This window comes from Ixodes scapularis, unplaced genomic scaffold (assembly GCF_016920785.2).
Source record: "Ixodes scapularis isolate PalLabHiFi unplaced genomic scaffold, ASM1692078v2 PGA_scaffold11__112_contigs__length_91849675, whole genome shotgun sequence".
Taxonomy (NCBI): Eukaryota; Metazoa; Arthropoda; class Arachnida; order Ixodida; family Ixodidae; genus Ixodes; species Ixodes scapularis.
Window position 1 is genome coordinate 66,709,718 of NW_024609837.1, and position 19,126 is coordinate 66,728,843.

The 19,126-nt window shown below is 46.3% G+C and overlaps 1 pseudogene; it reads right to left on the reverse strand.

Moving 5' to 3' along the window:
• LOC8030691 overlaps positions 1-19,126 on the reverse strand; it is a 67,559-nt pseudogene that overhangs the window by 26,255 nt on the left and 22,178 nt on the right.

Below are 19,126 nucleotides of genomic sequence, written 5' to 3' on the forward strand. Positions count from 1 at the left end.
GTGCGCGTGACTGGCTTAGCCGGTAACTGCAGACGCAAAATGACGACGAGACCCCTGAAGAATTGTTTCTGGCGCGGCCTGATCGTCTTTAATCGACTGTAGCATCAAGTAAGCCCGGAATTGGCTTCAATTTAAGTTCAAGGAACGGACTACGTGTCTAGAATTCATAAATAATACAGATTGTACGAGGTCTGTCTCTTACCGTATAGGCCCAGATGCCTTTAGTTTTGGGGTGCATGAGCTTGCAGAACTGGGTTGCAAAAATCGACCGACCGGGAAACTTGCTCGGTAATGGGGTGGTAAGAGGTGGTATAGAAGACGTGTAGATTTCACAGTAGCCACCATAAGTCCTGGACAGGAAACGAGCAATTGCAACACAATGCCGCCATCAAGAGAAAACGATCCTGAAAGGCTCAGTAAAAGTAGCGCGAAATGGAGCATTTATATCCCAAACAAAGTGCATCACAAAGCATTTCGAAGGTTGCAAATAGAAAACTGATTATTCCAAATATTGGAATTTCTGAAATGGGTATTTTAGATCAGACTAAAAGAAAGATGCACGCGCGACAACGTCTTTTGTCAAGGAATTTCATCCTCGAATATTTCGCGGAAAAAATAACTGGTGAAATGCGATATTCGCAGACGTCTAGAGTCCAGGAACTCAAGGTTGGCATTCCTGAAGAGCTGGCTGGGAGCAGGGATGGTCAGTATTTCAAATACTTTGTGTATTTTGCATTTGTTTTTAATTACAAATTGCGTAATGTATTTGACGTGTGTATTTAAATAATAAAACGTGGGTATTTCAAATACAATTGTAATCAAATACAATTTTGTGGGTGAAAATACATCCCTCAAATTTATTGTCACTGTCCAGAGCTGGAAGAAAACTACGTTCTGCACTGAATGCAGCGTCTCTCAATCAAACACAAGCGTTTAGTGACTTTGTGATTACGGTGCTCGTCCAGGGCAAGAATAGTGACGAAATCGACGTGCACAAGCAGACTGGCTAAATAAGTGCCTGTGACAACTTGTGATGCTTTCCAGCCTAATTTCAATCCATATTTTTGCTTAGCACATTCTAAATGAGCGGGTCGTCCAGATTTTCGTAACTGGTGCGAGTTGCAACAATAAAAAATTATTTAGCTAGTGCTGCGCGTCTTGGTCGTATCGGTTCTTTGTTGGTCTATGCCAAAATGTAATCGACAAAAAAGGCTGCTTGAAGCTCTGTACTTTTTTCACCTATTACGTCCAAGCTGATTACATTTTTTTTTCGTGATTATATTTCTATTACGTAACTAGAGCCTCGCACACTAAATCCCGAGTGTGCTATGCAAAATTAAAATGATATACCCAGAAACCCGTTGCAGGTGCCCTGAAGTCGCTGACGCAAATTTTGACTAATGTATTTGGAAAAGCATTTGGAGGAGACCAAATACATTTGGTTGTATTTGTATCTTGTATTTAAATGCTTTTTTGGAAATTTGATTTGATTTGTAATTAGATACATTTTTGATGAAGTAGTTTGTATTTGCATTTTGATACATATTTGCATGCATTTCGCCCATCCCTGGCTCCGAGATATAGCCGAACTGTAAAAGTTATAAATAAACCGAACAACCTTTCTTTGCGTTTCCTCAAAATTATTCTTTTTTTTTTTGTGTGGGGATCCCAAACTACTGCCGCATATTCAAGAATAGGTCTTACGTACGACTTAGAAGCAAGCGACATTGCTGATGGACGGGAGCGCTCCAAGGAACGTCCTAGAAAGCGAGTTTCTCAAAAGCGCGTTGTCCTATATACTCAATGTGGTCGTACCACCGCAGATCAGGTCAGATGACAACTTCCAGGTATTTAAAGCTTTTACATTTTGCGATGGCGCACCATTTATGAAATAGGAGAATTGTGGAAAGCTTTTTTTTCCACGTGGTACCCATAGATACAAAATTTTTAGTATTAAATTTCGTTTGCCATTTTGTCTACCATGTTTTTCCAGAAAGAAGTCACTGAGAATTTGTATTGCCTAGGGATTTTGCTGTAAATAACACAATCGTCGGCAAAAAGATTAATCTAAAGGGGAATGTCATCTATAATATCATTAATAAAAATTAAAAGAAAAAATAAATGGTCCAAGAACAAGTTTCTGCGGCACTCCAGAGTCAACAAAAGCACGTTCGTAATTTAATTCACCGATATAACAGCTTGTTGGCGAGAAGTCGGGCTGTCGCTAATCCTGTTTATTAGCATATTATTTCTTTGAATTAATTTCAATTCTGTTAATACCCTGGGTAGGAAACCTTAACAAAAACCTTCGAGAAGTCAATAAATATCACATCTTCGTGGCCGCGTCGATTTAGAACCAACGAAATGACTTCATAGAACTTCATTTGATCGATCGAGTAGCAGTGTTCTTCGCGCTGCGTTTCCTCCCGTATATATATATATTACACAATGGTCGATATCCCGGGCGGGGGATCAGGTTAGACGGAAACGATGGGGCATAAGGCGTCCTAGGAGCTAGCTTTCTTGTTCTCTTTTAGAGCGCAGCTCTTAGGCGCCCGTTTTCGTGTTTCGCAGCGTCGGTGTCGGCATCTGCGTAACCGCACCAAAATTTAGCGCGAAATTGACATCACGTGTCCTCAATACCAATTCAATGCCCTGCTGAGTGACCTCAACAGCAATTCAATTCCCCCTCTAAATTTAGTTTCTCCATTAGATTTAGCGGTCAAATTGACGTCACGTGACCTCAACACCAATATAATTAACCGCTGTTTGACCTCAGTTCCAATTCAATTTCCCACTAATTTTAGCTGGGAAATTGAGCTTCTCTTCTAGATTTAGTGGACAAATTCAGTTTCTCCTCTAGATTTAGCAGGAAAATTAACGTCACATGACCTCAACACCAATTTAATTCTCCGGTATATTTTGCGGGGACTTCATTTGCTGTTTATGTCACGTGACATCAATTTCCTTGCTAAATCTAGCGGAGAAACTGAATGTGTTCATGGGTTAGGTGACACCAAGTCGTGTGGCATCATTTTACCCGTTAAATTGTGAGTGGAAACTGAAGAGGTGGAGGATTGAAGGAGGAGGAGGAGAGAGTACGGAAGAAGGAGGAGGGGAATACCCTCCCTTCCGTACCCTCCCCTCCTCCTCGAGAGCTACGCTCTAATTTCTCATTACAGACATTTTTAACAGTCATTCTTTTTTTTTTTTTTTTTTTACAGTTAACGTTAAATTGTCAATTACGGCGGGGAATTTTTTTCTGCGTGCGTGGGATCTACTGCAGAGAGCGACAACTTCCCGAGCAATTTGTTTCGTGAAGTACTAGATACGGCTTTTGAAGGCGTTCAGAACACCATAATGCCTAAAGGCATACGTTACTCGATGCAGCCTTTACAGGTATCAGATCAGGGCGCTCACACAGGTAAGTCCCTTGGATGGACGCAAAGTACTGTCTCTGGGCGCGTTAGTTCCGTGCGCCGGAGCGCGAGAATTTGGCACTTCTTTCACTAAACGGCCAGGAGTGCCGCCAAAGACTGACGCTCGAGCGCGCTCTTCGTGCACCGAGTATTTACCAGAGTCCGTGTGACATCTTCGCAGTCCATGACATCACGTAAACAAACAAGATGGCTGCGCTGTCGTTGAGACCGTCGAGACGAAAGGCGTAGTCGAACCGCTGCTCCTTTTCAGTTGATTAGTGCTCTATCCAGCAGTTAAAAACGATTTTATTTGAAAGCCAAGACAGCAAGTAGCGTTCCGGAAAAGGATTGTTCATGCATATCGCCTAAAAACGAATTCATCTATCAAACGATCGCGTGCCGATAGCACAGCGACAGGAAAGCTGTCGAGATAAGGAGACATTCGCACCGCTGCCCCTTTTCTAATGCTTAGCTCGGCGAAAAAAGAAACTTCGAGTGAAAAGCCGAACTATTAATTAGCGTGGAAGAAAGGGTTTTTTCATGCGTCCTTCCTAAAGACGAATCTAACTATCGAAGGATCGTGCAGATCGCTCGGCGACAGAAAAGTTGTCGAGAAGGCAGTCTCGTACCGTGGCCCTTTAAGAATGTTTAGCACAGCTAATCCAGGTACTTCGATTGGAATGCCAAAAAAATCATGTTCAGGCATCCCGCCTGAATACAAATTGACGAGCTATCTATTGACAGACGGCGTGCCGGTATAGGCGTAGCACATCGCCGGCTTCTGGAGGGCGCTGCAAGATGGACGCACGTAGAGTAAATGTATAGGCTCTGCTTGCAGAGCCAGAGTATCGCGTTCCTTTTCCTTTCGCCGCCATCTGCTTATTGGCGGAGGAGTAGTCACGTGGGCAGAACTGGATCCGACCTTCGTGCGGGAAAGCGGCCTTCCAGAGCGCCGAGTTTCGGGGGAACATATTTTCCAGTTTGAGTTCGCCAAATATAGATCCTAGACTAAAATCGAACGAACCGAAAGCTTCCTAAGTAATTGAACATTATGTGCGTCAACTGGGTACAATACAATCCTGTTTTTTTATAACGCGAGCGATGTTTTAGGACATCCGTTTCCAAAGTATGGGAAGCAGACAACACGGACGACGATCGCGTTGCTCGCGTCTGCGGCGCTCGCGGAGTGATACGCGATACGTGACCGGCACATCCGGCCATCTTGGCGCGTCGGCGAGCTCCCGTGCGAAAGCGAGGGGACGGCGTTTTCGTCAGCCGCTGCGTCGTTTACCGCAATGAATTGACGACTTCACTTCATATGCGACCCGCAGGATCCGCGGGTGCGATGTTTGCAACTGAGAGAGAAAAAGTAAACGACGGGACGACGATGACGGCGCCAGCGCGGCTCTCGCCGCACGCCGCACTATTTTCCTTACCCAGCGCGTTGCAGCACGCCACAGCACGCCGCCTCGCGTCCGCGCCTTCGCGTCCCCTGCAAAAAGCGACCGTGGCTTCCCGCAGTGCTTGGCTCCAGAATGGCACCATTGCGGTACTCTGCTCCGCAAGCGGAGCATATACAATTACTCTAGACGCACGAAATATCTGGCGAGATTGAGAGTTTCGTGCGTCGACAAGTGGGTCCAAGAATGTTGTGTTTAATTTAAATTTGAAGAGCATGCATGGTCAATAAATATATCAGCCAAGGTAGCTTTCCACCTATGTGCTCAAAACCAAGTCTTCAAATATTTCCTGAATATCAAAACCTTCGTAGAAGCTTCATAACGACGCCGTCTTTTTTGCTTTACCTTCTGCCGCTCCACACTGGCCTAATGAATTTATATCCAAAGTAATCTCAGCTTCTGTCACCCGTATCCACGAGATGCCGGTTTCATCGTAACCGTGCAGTCGAAAGGTGCTCGTGCGGCTCCTGGATGGTTACGGTGTGTCGCGCTCCTGTACGCCATGGGCCGTTTAATCGTTTAGTTTTTGCGCTCGGAATAGGAGTTAAAGAACGCGGACTTCACGCGCCCTCTCACAGAGCAGTCTATACTCCGCTTCACGTTAATTTGCACCGAAGCCAAACCTACCATCCAACGGAGCCAATGGGGCGCCGCCAAAATAGCATCGTGACTGCGGTTGTCGCCTTTTCACGTTTGCTCTCTCCAATCAAGCGCAGCGAAAACACTGTGATTCTGCGCTTTGCTTTTGAGGCGTGACTGGTCTAGCCGACGACAGTAAACGTTTATCGATTACGAACGCTTTCACGATCAATCGATTTGTAGCGTTAGCTGGAGTCGGACTTCGAGTGAAACAAAGTTTAGAACACACGAACGGTGGCCGTTCGTACTCACAACGCCACGTGTTCTCTCGGAGGAATTAAATTTCGTGATGATTCTCAGAGATTGATTGTTTTTTTGTTTGTTTTTTGTCAGTGATTACACCGCCAGTCGGTCGTGTGCTAGTCGCGAAGCAGACAAGGCCACAGCGGTTGCTGTATCTTATTGCCAGCTACATACACGATAGCATTCTAGAATGAAGGCAATATATGAAACGTAAAGCAAATTTAAAACATGCGTACGCCAGGAACCACTTGATCTGAGAGGCAGCACAAGCGGAAAAACGGTCGTGCTCAACGCCGCAGTCCCGCAGTCCACACATGATATAAGGATTGCTTGACGGACACGCCTCGGCTCCGGGATGACCTTGTTCTTCTTCCGGTGCCGACTCCCCATCATGAACGAGGCCTAACCTGCAGTAGAATACACATATCATTCGTGCAAACAGACAAATAATAAAAAAAGACTAAGTAATAGGAAAATACATTAGAAATGACGTTTCCTATGGTATACGGTAGACATTTGTCTACAGGTGTGATGAAAAAAAAAAGGTTGTGTTTCTGCTGTGCTTCGCTGCAGACAACACACCGAAATGAGATATTATTGCTAGCTTTTTTCTGGAAAAGCTTGATTCCGCAGATTAAATTGTGACGAACCTCGTTCCCTCACTGGGGCCTCGGCCGTAGCAGAATAAGTCCACCTTGCTACACTGTTGCTGAAAAGCTGTTGTCTCGTTTCCGGCGTCTAATAGACGCGGAGCGCAGCCTCAGTGGGCAGCCGCCTCTATTCAGCGATGTCCTTTTCAGTCCGCTTCTTTCATACGAGCTTTTATGAAGACGGCAAGAGCACTTCCACCAAACGTATCTCCTCCATTACAGGACGAATGAATGGTTGGACCATGGACAGTATTGGCTATACCCTTTTCTTATATCCGGCGGTGGCTTCCGCCACCTAGCATAGAAATCCACGTTTACATCCCTCTGCATTCAATTTTGTTAAACATTTCGTCGTCCCGTTAAATCATGTACCAAACTAATTGCCTGCATTATTACACGTATCAAGACCTCCCTGAATCTACAAACACCCTTGTTTGGGATTGCAGTCCTATGCTGCCCCTTCTTCCGTAGTTGCCAACACAGCGCTCCAGCCATATCAGTTATTCTTTCCGGGGAAGGAGGGGGGGGGGGGAGGAAAAAAGCTTAATGCACTTCAAAACCGATATTTTAGTGTCTGCCTGTCACTAGGACATACGACATATGCATGTCTGCATTCTGAATATTAGCTCTCTATCTGCTTGTCTTTAACAGTACCATTCCCGCGCAAAGCAGTAAGACGATTCCACATTAAGAATCTAACAGACGTTCCTTTATTATGACATATCTTTCTCTTTCTGCTTTGTTTACTCTTATTTTTTTCATTAAACTAGTGTGCGCAACCCCATAACATTAGTGTGTAAGCATCTAAATGTCAACTTTTGGGTTAGGTTAAGTTGTTCATTTTCTGTTCAAATTATTTGTGGCATAATTGCTTGTATACTTTCCGTGCCTACCACGCACGAGGTGCGGTCAAAAACTTCGGAAATTGCTTTGTAGCATTAAACAAGAATGCAGAACGAAGACGCGCACGCAGCAATCAAAAGGCAGGCAACTTTGTGTCTTATTATGCCAAAAGGGCGGTGTTCATTGAACATTTAGAGCTGCCCTACATAAGTTTTTGTGATTGCTTGCACAAGCATCATTGACGATTTCACAGTAAACAAAAGCAGTGCGAGAGCAAATATTTTTTGCATGATTCAGCAATCTTATGTGAAAAAGCAGCGAATAGTGCGGAATGTTTTCAGTGCCACTCGCGCTTCAGTAATGGGAAAATCATCAATGAAGACGGACAGAGGTAGACAGACCTTTTCCCACCTTCTAAAATGCACGCAGTGAAGATTATACCTGCATGCAGGTTATCACCACCTCTCCACCCCTCCCCATCCCTCCCCTTTAAAAAATATAATCAAATTGAAAACAAACGACCCAAATACATGAAGAGTCGAGGACAAGCACCGAAGATGAAAGAAGGGAAAAAAATTCAGCTTCCTAATCAAAGTAGAGCAGGGAATAACAATGACACTAAAATATAGGCACGCTAACCACAAAGATCAACGCCAATTAGCGAGGCTAAATAAACTAAAAAACTAGTAGGATAAAAAGGTTTCGAACAATTAAATGTCGCTCGAACTAATGGGACGTTCCGTTAGTTCGGCAGTAAAGCGTCGTGCCTTCGACAAGAACACTATATTGTGTTTCTCACGCTGTTACTTCCTTTAAACGGGTAATCGGTGGCCAAGTGGGCTAGCGCACACCAGGTCGGTGTACATGAAAAAAAAAAGCTCGCGCTGCAAAACCCTGAGATCCTGGGTTCAATCCCATTCCTGCCCATTTCAATCTGGATGAGCGTTGCACCGGCGCGCGGTCGTGTATGGCAACTGCGTGGTGCACATTAAAAACCCCAGGCTAGCGGTTCGTACTACACTGGCCAAATTGCTCATCCACAGCTCATAGACAAGTCACCCGTTGAGGTAGACTAACTTCAGCGTCTATAAACATACGCACAAAACATAACTTTTTTTAAGTGAAGGTTGTTATCAGATTATGTGATTTTTCTGTATTTCTCAAATTTCATAAGAATTTCAGCTCTTATTTCTAAGACCCGCCTTCAAGCCTTAGTACCTGCTCATGAATTTCAGAACTCCCTATGCAAATTTGACCCAGCAAAGGCACACTTACGAATGACCCAGTTCGTGACACAGAGTCTTGACTCCTGAAAAGGTACCTGGAACGTCTCGAGCCACAGAAAACCTGAAATGCCTGCAGGCGTGGCCAGTGTAGGATTCACCTAAAAACAATAATTGTGTTAAGACTAAGGGCATTGTGAGTGGACAAACATGAAACACGCACTTCTTTCGATGTACACACTACGGCGCATAGAAACTAAGCAAAAGATAAACTCTGGGATTTTTTTTTTGTCCAGGAATCTGTTTGTGATTTTCTTTATTTAAAGTGAACGAATAACGGGAAACAAATCTTAGTGCACTATTTAGAGGGGTATCGTTCCGTTTTACTGATTTCTTCATAATATTGACGCATGTTTATTTATTTTCTTGGACAGAGAAAAACGTGTATCATTTACTTCTAAATATTCTATGCAGTACCAAGTTGGTTTGTGCGATGGAAACCGGGGATGTAATAATTCAGGCGGAATCTCTTCAGGTATGGCACCATATTTCACTCAATATGTTAATTTCTTCATATGCTTCGACTTCCGAACCCTCCAAAAGTGCTAATAATAGTTACATTTTTAATAAGTCTTTAATTTCTAGTTCCTTAGATACCCGGAATAGTCAGGCGCGCGCATCCTTTATTCAAGAATAATGCGCAAATTCATTAATGAAAATGACAGGTTGGAATCGACGGCCGTGACCGGCGGTGTGTGTAATTTATTTCGCGGAAATGTGCCAAGTCAAAGCTGTGCAGTCAGTTGCCCAACACTACAGCGTCTTCCTAGCCACTGGATGCGCTCAACACCACAAAATACCGAGAAGGTTGCGCAACAAGCGAAATGGCTCACTACGTGTGAATTGTATCACGCGAGCCTCAGGAGTCAGGCAAACAAACAAAGGTGGGCTCCAAAGGCGAAGCGGAGAGAAACGCTTTCATATGAAGTAAAAGCTCGATGCCACATTCCAAAAAAACGCCAGACAAGACGAATCCACGTCGCCACGACATCTGGGACCGTGCTTGGCTAAAATGCGGGAGGCACGCCACTGAGAAGGCCAACAGATCTTGAAACCTGAGACGAGGAGTCGGTTGCTAAACTCCAATCCCTCGCCAAGGATACAAAACGTTCGTGAGTAACCTTGTCTATTAAAGGTAAAGATGCCTTTTGGTGTCGAAATCGACACAAAGCGAGGAACGCAGGCCCCGCGCAGGGTATGCTCTTCAAAAAATGGGTCTAAACGTCCTCCCTAAAGGGAGGAACGCTCTTGACATTTATGTTTACTAACAAAGGAAGAAACGCTCGTCCCACAAAGCTGAGGAGAAAACTTCCTCTGTCGCCTGCATGTCATTATGGCGGCCCCCAATCGAGGGAGTCGAACTCAGGGATGCGTACGGGGCGAGTGGAGCAGCAATTGAAAGTGCAACACGAGCTTTCCGCGAGCTCTATTTATTTCCGAAGCCAGCTTCAATCGTTGGTAAAGAAACATGCCCTTCAAGGGCTGTCACTCAGTCTTCTCGTCGTCAGCACTGGGATGTTAAACGGAGACTGCCGATATCCAGTTATAAAATTATTTTGGCGGGTTAGTTCGTTATACATACTAAATTAAATATAGCGCTGAGACAAGGACAGACGAAGAAGTGGACAGGACAGGCGCTAACTTACAACTGACGGTCTTATATACAATAATATTGTTGTATTATGTTGTAATATATACAACGATATCGCTGTATATAAAACTGTCAGTTGTGAGTTAGCGCCTGTCTTGTCCACTTTGTGTGTCCTTGTCTTAGCGCTATTTGTAGTCTAGTACAATACCAAGTTACTTCACGCAATTTACGTCTTATATTTGCTATTCCGCGAGCCAAAATTCCTTCCTCAGCACCGCACGTCACAGAGGACTGGTAAACCATTCGCAAAACCAGAGCCGCTTTTAAAAGAACAAATTCGAAGCAGCCTACATGACCTATTGTTGCACGGTAATCAGAAAATCTCGCGTCGCGAAGCGGCAATGATTAAATCACTTACCAGCTAATAACAGGTTTCAGCAGAGTAATTGCAAGTGGCTAGGCTAGGTGGCGCCGGTTACTGCCCAAATCATGTGCTCCAAAACGATGTATTTGTTCGCGTCACCATTGCGATGAACGAGGAAGATGGGCTTAGAGCGATAAACGTGACCCCCACCTTGATGCCGCCAAGTTGTGCAATTTCACCACTAGACACGTGACTGTACCAAATCCTGAGACTTGCACGCCAAACTAAGCAGAGATTCGTATGGCGATCGTTGTAATGAACACGATCAACTATTTTTTTTCTCTCAATACTCCTAGCTCTAGAGATCAGTGCCTAACTGCGATAGAAACCCAAAATACAGCACCGCGGCTGACGGCGTCTATCGGAGACATTGCGAAGCTGTCCGAGTTTTTGTCGTAAATGCTCATTTGGACTTAAAACAAACGAAACAAAACTTATCTCGTCGGTATTGCTATCAAAGATTAATAAGCAATTAATAGTGCACGGTACTTCGTTAAAAATCTAGACGTAAAACTATAGGGTCACGTGTGTAGTGGTCACAAATGTGCATCATGGCGGTGATCAATCGAGGGTCACTTTTAGCTGCCAATTTCTCGCTCTAAGGCCCTCTACCTCGTTGATTGCGATTCTTCACTTTTATCCTAAACACATGGAGGTACATTACGTGTACCACAAGCATCAGGTGAATATATAAAACGAGAGTATACACAAACGCGGCATTTGCAAAAGTCTCTTCAAAAGCAAAGGGGTTAGGAGGGCTGGTTGGTTATTAATAGTTTTTAAAACGTAATACCACCGAAAACACAGGCAAGGTCGAAAAAGTGAGGAGTCAGCTGTTAATTTTCAATTCCTCGTCAAGGTTACAAAATGTTTCGTGGGTAACCTTGTCCTTTAAATGTAAGTCTGCCTTTGTGAATGTAGGGATGTTTTTTCCCAATAAACAACAGTGTCGACAGCGACTTTTGTTCATTTACTTCGTCTTTTTTTGTGTTTTCGGGTGCGACAAACCTCCGTTGCAAGTCATCGCATCGTTACCGAGGATGACGCGCTCCCTGTACATCGATCGCCATACCAAGTCTCCATAAAAGTAAGGAAGGTCCTTCAGGAGTATGTTCAAGAGATCCTGAAGGACGACATAATTAAGCCTTCAAGCAGTCTGTGGGTCTCTCCAGTCGTACAGTTTAAGAAGGACGGAACGCTTGGGTTCTGCGTGGATTACCGGCAGCTGAACGCGTTAACGAAGAAACACGTCTATCTACTCCCCCATATCAAGGACACGTTAAACCGGCTGCGCCACTCTCCATACTTTTCATAGGTGGGTCTGAAGAGCGGCTACTGGGAGATCGAGGTCGACAAACGGGACCGAGAAAAGGCAAATTTCGTCACGCTGGATGGTCTGAACGAGTTCACGGTGGTATTCTTCGGACTATAAGTATGGTGCCAGCACCTTTCCAGCGGGTCATAGACACTGCACTGGCAGGACTGAACGGGCGGAGCTGTCTCGTCTACCTCAACAACGTCGTACTGTTGTTCGGCGACTTCGCCGAGCACTTGCGACGACTCCGAGCTGTATTTTAAACCGTACAGACCGCCGGACTTGCCCTCAAGCCGTCAAAGTGTTGGTTCGCCTTTGACGAACTAAAGTTCTTAGGTCACGTGGTTAGTAAGGGAGGCGTTCGTCCAGACCCAGAGAAGAGTCGCGCCGTCGCAGCAATTCCAGCGCGAACAGACAAGAAGGCCGTGCACAGGTTCCTTCGGCTATGTGCCTAGTATCGGCACTTCGTTCGGGATTTCGCGAGGATTTCTGTACCACTCACAAACTTCACGAAGGACGACGAGAAGTTCGAGTGGGCCGAGGAGCAGCACTAGGCATTTGACAATATGAAGCGACGACTCCAGACTTTTCTGGCTCGTGGACATTATGATCAGGATGCGGAAACCGTGATTCACACGGACGCAAATAACGCAGGACTGGGCGTGGTACTGATTCAAGTGCAATAAAGCTCTGAGCGAGTCATTGCCTACGCAAGTCGGAAACTGTCCAAGGTGGACAAATACTACTCCACGGCTGAGAAAATATGCCTTCCGGTCGTCTGGGCAATCAGGAAGTTTCGTCCGTAATTGTAAGGGAGCCCGTTCCGCGTTGCCAGGCACCACCAATCGCTCTTCTTGATTGCGTCCGCAAGAACAGCGACACCGACTGCCTGTTCAGACCCGCCGTCGGAACACCTTCTGGCAGCAGCGATAACGATGCCGACGAGTGCTCTCTAGGCGCAGTGAACGCCGACGACATGGCACGGCGTCAATCAGACGATCCAATAATAGAACACCTGGAAAGGCGCGGGGGTACTATGCCACGTGTTTCTCCCGAACCCTGCCGACTTTCGCCATTCGACAACGTGTACTCTACAAAAAAAAAAAACTTCGGGGACAGCCACTCGCCGTGGGTGCTGGTAAATCCGACCGACCATCGAGAGGAGATTTTTCAAGCATGCCACGACGACCCGACGTCCAGACACCTTGGTTGCAGCCTGACACTGACTCGTATTCGTGAAAAGTATTACCGGCCCAAACTCCCCAGTACCGTCCACCTATACACAGGATCATGCCACGAGTGCCAGCGACGCGAAAAAGCTACAACGAGGCATTCCAGTCTCCTGCACTCAACTACATTCTTCCAGCAGATCAGAATGAATTTACTTGGCCCTTTTCCGCCGTCAAAGTCGGGAAACCGCTGGACAATTGTCGCCACAGATTATTTCACACGGTACGCCCAAACGAAAGCCCTTCCTGCAGGGACTGCTGTGGAAGTCGTCAAGTTTTTTTCGAATCCATCGTCCTCCGGCACGGCGCCCCCGACGTCCTAATCTTACACCGTGGATCATCGTTCATAGCCCAGCTGACGTAAGGAGTCCGTCGTCTCAGCCACACCAGTCATCATCGCACCACGGCGTACCACTCGCAGACCAACGGGCTGACGGAGGGACCCAACAAGACCATCGCCGACATGATCTCCATGTACGTACGTCGACGCGGAGCACAAGAACTGGACGGAGGTTTCGCCGTACATCACATTCGCCTACAACACAGCCGTGCACGAGACCACAGGGGTGACATTCTTTCAGCTGGTTCATGGTAGCAAAATAACAACAATGCTGGACGCGATATGTTGCCCCACGAACCGGCTGGCGAGGTAAGCGACGACACCTATGTGGTTGGGAAACCACCTAGGTGGTTGCTCAAAGGGGAGAAGAAGTCCGTCAGCTCGCCAGACTTTGTATTAAAGAACCACAACGTATCGACACAGGCCGCTACATCCTCCGTCGTCGGGGCATCCACTTCCAACCCGGAGACAGGATGTGGATGTGGACACCGATTCGCCACAGTGGTCTTAGGGAAAAACTCCTGAAACGGTATTTCGGAACCTACAGGGTACTTCGTCGACTTGAAGATCTGAACTACAAGGTGATGCCCGACGGAACAAGAACAACATCACGCCGCCCACCATGACTTGTATTCGTCCACGTCGTGCGCCTCAAGCAGTACTACGCACGATAAGACTGCGAACGGTGATCCCGTGCAACGCTTGATAGAACTGTGTTTCACCAGCCTCCGTATTTTTCTATTATTTTGTTTGTCTTGCTGTGTTTTCTTTTCCGTTGACGTGGCATTAGCACGATTTTCTTTTTAAATGCGCAGTAATGCCACGCGCCTCCGAGAGCTAGCGCGCGCGTAGCCGGGTGGTTACCGCCCTTGACTTTCGTGCGAGGACCCAGGGTTTGATTCCTGGGAGTCAGGCGTTTTTTATTTATTCTTTCAGTGTACTGTTTTGGTGAATTTGAGAACATTGTTTTTTATTCTAGGTACGAATGTCTTACGCGTCGAACCTTCTACGCCGATTATTCCAGAAGCCCACGCGTGTACATAAGGGGCTTCGTGTGGCGAGCCAAAATCAGTTTCGCCCCAGCGCTCGATCCCGCTGTTTCGCCGAATCGACGCCTGCGGTGCTAACCTTCTACTTTATTTTGGGCAGAAGTTCGCCGCAATAAACGGTTAGTTTCTCCAGTTAACTCAGCGCCCCATCCTTTGTAATTTATGACAATATGTGCTTTTAGTCACATTTCAAGACTGTTCAGTCCTTCCCCAATAGTGTAATCGCTCTGGGAGTGCTCACATGGCTCGGGATCCAGCAAAACTTAATGTCCTTCCAACCACGGAGTCCCTTTTAGGCTCTGACCCATGCAAAGTAAGTCAACTTATTCTTAGTTGGTGTAACAGAACATACTGCAGTAAGAACACCTTGAGAGTCTACAATTATAATGGCTTTCATCACTTTGCTCCTGATTATATAGTCAAGTGCTGCCAGATCACCATATATTTCGGCAGTAAAAATGCTGGTGACATTGTTAAGTCGAGTAACTTGGAAAACGATTTCGTCGTTTACCCCGAGACTGGGTTTTTTTTTGAAGAGCAGAAGTAACAGACAAAACAGACAGGTCTAAAAAAACAGAAAAAAACAGAAAAAACAGACAGGTCTTGAGACCTGTCTGTTTTTTCTGTTACTTCTGCTCTTCAAAAAAAAACCCAGTCTCAGGGTAAACGACGAAATGGTTGACTTCCACCAGCTAGCCTGTATTTGGAAAACGAATTCGAATAAACAGCGGAGCGGACATACATTGAGGGCTTGGCACCGCCAGTGTAAAACTGTCAGTAGTTTCTGTATTTTTTCTTGCAGAGCTAAGCATTTCTGCTGTAGAACGAGTGGAGACACGTTCTGTTTATTAAATTTTGTAAAATACAAATCACAAGCTATAGGTTTGATATCCCATGGTGCAATATGACATGCGCTGTCTAGGAAATGATCACCCTCACGTGGAAGGTTAAGGGAGAGACGGAGGCTCTCAAAACAAAGTCTCAAGGTTCAAACAATATTTGGTTTATGCTCGAACTTATGACAAAACTTTGAGTCTCGAGTACTGCTTTGGGATGGAAGGCTGGGTTGCGATAACACCTCGTAGGGATAAACGAGGTTTAGATACTGCTGCCTTTTTCAAGTGAAGCTTTATTGGAGTAAACATAGAAGCGTAAAACAGGAGATGTCCTAAAAGCGCCGGTTGTAAGACGCAACCCAAGGCGATTCACAGGGTGAAGCATGTTTAAGGCAGACGGCCCAGCAGACGCGGACACAACAGACTAGTAATCAAGGCGCGATCGTACAAGGGAGAGGTAAAAACAAAGTAGACACCTTCTATCAGAACCCAAGACGTGCGTGAAAAGACTTTAGGAATGTTCAATGTCTGCATACATTTCTGCTTTAGCCATTTGAGATGCGAGAAAAAACTAAGCTTACTCTCCAAAATCACTCCCAGAAACCTATGCTCAGCTTTAACTACGATGGCATTTCCATTTAACATGAGACTGGGTTCTAACCAGAGGCCCCGTCGTAAAGAAAAGGGAACACAAATATTTCTTTTTTTTTTTCTGGGGAGAACTTAAATCCATTCTCGTTAGCACATTTAGTCATTTTATTTATGGCTAGTTGTGGCTGCCTTTCACAGCTAGACATATTACACGATGCTACAGAGATTTGAATGCCACCTACGTATAATGAATATATTATTGAGTAAGGTATGACAGGACAAAGAGAGTTAATTTTTATGGCGAAGAGGGTGACTCAAAGTACTGCGCCCTGAGGAACACCATCGTCCTGGACAAAGCAATTGGACACTGTTGCACCTAACCGCACACGAAAGAAACGTCCACTAAGATAGTTTTTTATACAATGAAGCAATCTGCCGCGTTCTCCATACGTGAACAAGTCACGCAGGATGCCATGTCCCCAAGTGGTATCGCAAGCCTCTTCTAAATCAAAAATGACAGATACGCAATGCTGCCTATTCACAAACGCCTTACGTGCAACAGTCTCCAGCCGGACTAAATGGTCTATGGTTGAACCTCGACACCCACATTGATCTAGGTTCGAAATATTGTGTTGCTGCAGGAAGTAGACAAGACGGCTATTAATCATCGTTTCAAACATTTTCCCTAAGCAAACTAGTCAGTGCCATCGGCCTGTAACATGCAGGAAGTGAAGTCTCCTTTCCAGGCTTCAGCAGCGGAAATACTTCTGCCTCCTTTCAGTTAGCGGGGAAGCGTGCATCGTTTGATAGTTCATTAAAATATGTCAGCAGGTCTATGAGTGGCGCCTCTGATAAATGCCGGATCATCTCATAATGAATTTCATTACGACCGGGGGATGAAGGCTTCCGGATTTTGAGAGCTATTTGAAGCTCAACCACTGTAAACGGCTGATTTTGTGGTGCATAGGCTCCTCCCGCCAAGCTTTCTGCATCTGCTTTAAACTTTAGAAATGCAGGAGAGTAATGAGAGGAGTTTGAAACGACTGCAAAATGTGCGCGCAACACATTTGCCTGGTCATGTAGCGAGCTTACAGTGGCAAAACGAGGGACTGCAAAGCAGCGGTATTTTGCCTTCGACCTTGTGCAGTCGGTCCCACACTTCCTTTGCTGGGACGTAGCAGCTGGTAGAGAACAGATAGCCTCTCGAAGAATTACTCTTGGCCTGATTCCTGGTCCAACGAGCTTGGTCCCTATCTCGCTGGAACTCTATCAAATTCATGAATGTTGGATATTTGCGAAATATAACCCAAGCCTTGTCCTGTTTTTTCATAATAGGGGAACAGTCAAAATTCCACCATGGTTTACACTTTTTGGGAATGCTAGAGGAGGTCTGAGGGATGGAACGAAAAGCGGCATTACTGATCTGTTGTGTAATGTGGGTGGGGGCTTCATCCTGTATTAAGTACAAGAACATGCAAGGCTTAAGCTCTGCATTTAGGTTGAATAGAACCCAGTCTGCCTTGTCAAGGTTCCAACGAGGGGTACGTTATATTAGGCTTGGAACAGAAACAAGGTTCTCCTGAAATGGCTGAAAAGTTGGTGAACGTCCCGACGACGAAGGTTGTAGCGGCCAGTGTCGACGCGTTCTTGGGCTTTAATCCGGAGTGTGACGAGCTGACGGACTTCTGCCCGTTGGGCAACTACCTAGGCATCGCCGCTTTCGCCGACAGCCGGTTCGTGGGGTAATATTGCGTCCAGCATTGTCGTTACTGTGCGATCATGAACCATTTCAAAGGGTGTCCTCCCGGTGGTCTCTTGCACGGCAACACCTCGTACCATGTCTTGTACTCCACGTCGACGTACATGGAAATCAGGTCGGCGATGGTCTCGTCGAGTCTCTCCGACAGCCCGTTTGTCTGGAGTGGTACGCCGTGGTGCGGCGATGGCTGGTGTGGCTGAGATGAAGTATATCTTGCGTCAGCTGGGAAAGCAACGATGATCCACAATCTGTAGTCAAATTTTCGGGAGCGCCGCGCCGGAGGACGATGGACTCGATGAAACACTTGGCAACTTCCAAAGCAGTCATTGCAGGAAGAGCTTCCGTTTCGGCATACTGCGTGAGATATGTGGCGACGATTATCCAGCGGCTTAACGACGTTGACAGCAGAAAAGGGCAAAGTAGGTTTATTCCGATCTGCTTGAAAAAGTGCAGTTGACGGAGGTATTGGCTGCAGGAGTCCAACCGGCCTCGTCGGACGTTTCTTGCGTCGCTGGCGATCGTGGAATGATCGTGTTTATAGGTGGACGGTTTCGGGGAGCTTGGTCCAGTAAAACTTTTCAAGAATACGGGCCAGGGTTGGGCTGTAATCAAGGTGTCCGTACGTCGGGTTGTTGTGGCACGCTTGAAAAATCTCCTCTCGAAGGTTGGTCGGCATTTCCAGGAGCCATGGCGAGTTGTTGTCCCCGAAGTTCTCCTTGTAGAGTACCCCTTGTCGAATTGCGAAGGGTGGAAAGACTTGTGAGAAAACACGTGGCATGGTACTCCCGGGCCCTTCCACGCGCTCTAATAGTGTGCGCAGCTAAAGTTCGTGTCGTTGACGCTGTGCCATATCGTCGGTGTTCACTGCGCCTGGGAAGCACTCGTCGTCATCGCCGTCGCTGCTGCCGGAAGGTGTTTCGAATGGGCTCAGGATAGGCAGTCGGCGTTGCTGTGCTTGCAGCTTGGCTTGTAGACCACAGTCATGTTGAACTCTTGTACTCGGAGTCTCCATCGAATGATGCGTCCCGACGGATCTTTGAGGTGAGCAAGCCAGCAGAGTGAGTGATGGTCCGTGGCTACGCGGAACGGGCTTCCGTACAAGTACGGAAAAAGCTTCGTGGTTGCCCACACGGCAATAAGACATTTTTTTTTTCAGTCGTGGAGTAATTTCTCTTCGCCTTAGACAGTGTCAGACCTGCGTAGACGATGACTCGCTCGGTGCCTTCTTGCACTTGAACCAATAACGCCCAGTCCTGCGTTACTTGCGTCCGTTTGAATCTCGGTTTTCGCACCGTGATCGAAAGGTCCAAGAGCAGGAGAAATCTGGAGTCGCCGCTCCAGTCGTCGAATGCCTGCTGCTGCTCCTCGGCCCTTTCGAACTTCTCAGCATCCTTCGGGGATGTTTGCAAACGGTGCGGAAATCCTTGCGAAATCCCGAACGAAGCGCCGATAGTA